Genomic DNA, 2,880 nt, shown 5'->3' on the forward strand with positions numbered 1-2,880 from the left:
AGGGTCTTGTGAAATGCATTGAATAGCTTGTTCAATATTGGCTACTTGCATTAGATCGACGTCCATATTGGTATTTGATGTTGAAATATGCTTATTAGCAGACGAAAGTTCTGTTTCCTTCAGACGCAATTGTTCATTGACATATTCAGAACATGTTAGTGAATCGTCGTAAAGCACGTTATATGTTTCCGTAATGGAAAATTTGTCCATAGTGTCCCCCGCAGGGTGACACTTCTCTAAGTTGTGTAAAGTTAGCACAGTGATTTGTCAAAAATTATTTACACAAAAACACTGATTAATCACACTGAAACTAGGTATAAGATCACTAGACACTCACAGCGCGTGTTTGATTTGCCATAAAATCAATTTTTAATATTTATTATGGTTTAAATCCGCCAAAAAATTACTTTAAATAAACTAGGCGAAAATCAAATGACAGAAACAAATGATCGGTAAACAAAAAATATGATTTTAAAAGTAGCACCTAGTACCAGACGTTTCAAAATAACCTGCATTGAACACATATGTAGCCATCTCCACACTCTGGAATGTCTGCACATGTGTGTTTGACAAATATTCTTAGATATTACAAAAAAAGTCACTATTCATTCACCCTTTTGGGCCACACCGATGCTCTCAGCTGGAGTATGTAGAGACCGTTGGCATTCATACAGAACAAATTAAATAATTAGAATAAATTACGTCAATTCTCACAAGAAATATCAATATGTTTACTGTCCGGCGCTAAGAAACGACTTAGTGTCCGGTGCTAAGGGACAGACATTTTCGTTCATTTGGTGGTACCTACTATAATTGTTCAAAATATTTAATGATATTCTACCATTTTTCGGATAACAATACGTGGCCGTGTAGGTCTCAGGCGAGGCTCAACGTATAATCCTGTACCTTTGTGCCCCCCGCGCTCCTTTCACTTGTATTTTGAAATAAAAAGATTTATACTCGCTTAAATAATACGTTTCAAATAGAGTGTTCGGCGCTAGGTGCCGTCCGGCGTAACGGGACTTTCCCCTACGTTACAATTCTTATAGTATAAATAAATATTCTATATAGTTACCGTGTCAGTAAGTTCAGAATATTGCAACTTCAAAGTTAATTTCAATAGATCACAGTGTACATTATTTGTTCATTAGAAAATGCTTCAAAAATTTATTCTGTTCGATTTTTTTTGAAGCAAAAACTTCTCCAAAATAAAATTCTATGTAAGAAATCAAGTTTTAAGAGTGGCTATCTTTATGATATGTCTGTTCCTTTGTTGTAAACTTCGTCTAATTTTAATTTTGACAAACGTCAAAAAACTACTCATTTTCTCAAACTTTGATAAATATTAAAAATTAAACGACATTAGGTTCTATAAAACCATGATATATATCGCCAAAAAAAGTTTCATAAAGATCGGCTTAAATTTTTTTCTACAGTTAATTACAAGAAAACGGCTCTGTAGATTTTCACCTAAAACTAATAAGTATCATTCCCAACTAATATCTTTCGAACAGTTATTGATTTTTTAAAATCGATTCGGTAGTATGAGCTTAAATGGGGACGAAAAGTGTAACACTTTTTTCCAAATTACAAAGAAACAGGCTTGGCAGATCATTGCACAAAACTGACAAACGATAGTCCTCATTGAGATACATCAAATATAGATTTTAAATTTCTGAAAACGGTTCAGGCGTTTTTGAGCAAATGTCGATGAAAGGTTTAATTTTAACAAATGCAGAAAAATCGATACTAATTTTTGCAAACTTTGAAGAAGTTTGAAAATATAACGGCTTGTCGTAGGTCCGCAATATCTTAGTACGATCTATAAGACTATGGTATCTACCGTCAAAAAAAAAAACATAAAAATCGTCGAAAAAAAAAATTAACACTTTATTACGACAAAACGGCCCGGCCGATCTTTACCAAAACCTAATCAGCATGATTCCCAATTAATATCTTTCGAACGGTTTTTGAATTTTCAAAATCGATTCAGAATTGCGGGCTAAAACGTGGACGAGAAATTTTTCACTTCTCTGCTATTTACAAAGAAACGGCTCGGCCGATCGCCGCACAAAACTGAGCAACGCTAGTCTTCATCGAGATACATCGAATGGCTTTTAAACGTTTGAAATCGGTCCAGCCGTTTTTGAGAAAACGTTGATTTACGGCAAAAAATCTGTTCACACACACACACACACACACACACACACACACGTATACTTTTTCCAAATTTCTCAGTCTCACTCGATTCAGAATGGCTTCAAACGTCGAGAAAACATGAAATTAGCGAATCGGATTTTCTTATATAAACAAGGATTTCTAATTCGGGAAGGTAAAAAATGTATATAATACTTAATAAAAAAAAATATGCGCCCAACGTGGGGCTCGAACCCACGACCCTGAGATTAAGAGTCTCATGCTCTACCGACTGAGCTAGCCGGGCTTGCTAAGCCAGCATGTATTTAGATTTGGCAAGGCAAGTCCAGATTCAATTCAGACAAACTATCAAAACTAAAAATAACAGCTCGTTAGTCCAAACTGAATTTCGATCATTGCAAAAAAAAACTAATCAGCACGTTTGCCAAATGAAATCTTTCGAAAGGCTTCCAAATTTTAAAAATCGATTAAGGATTTTTTGCAAAAACAAATTTTCTGACAATTCTAGAGAAACGACTCTACCGATCTGGCGTTTTTGAGAAAACGTCGACGAAAGTTCTGAATTCGGCTCACATGACAAAATCGCTTGTTCAAGCATTATTCCAAACTTCGGTGAATTTTGAAAATTGAACTACAAATCATAATCTAATATCATAATAAAAAGTTTCAGCAAAAACGTGAATAAAAATGTCAAATATTAATACGAAGAAACTATTCAGCACG

At 34.4% G+C, this 2,880-nt stretch overlaps 1 non-coding gene across 1 annotated transcript; it reads right to left on the reverse strand.

Annotated features, from left to right (window-relative positions):
• Positions 1 to 2,370: 2,370 nt before the first annotated feature.
• Positions 2,371 to 2,443, reverse strand: Trnak-cuu. Its single transcript has one exon. It is a non-coding gene; the product is annotated as a tRNA-Lys (tRNA).
• Between the last annotated feature and the right edge of the window lie 437 nt (positions 2,444 to 2,880).

This window comes from Ctenocephalides felis, unplaced genomic scaffold (genome assembly GCF_003426905.1).
Source record: "Ctenocephalides felis isolate EL2017-DRISC unplaced genomic scaffold, ASM342690v1 CF-g0.4_SCAFFOLD_03385, whole genome shotgun sequence".
NCBI lineage: Eukaryota > Metazoa > Arthropoda > Insecta > Siphonaptera > Pulicidae > Ctenocephalides > Ctenocephalides felis.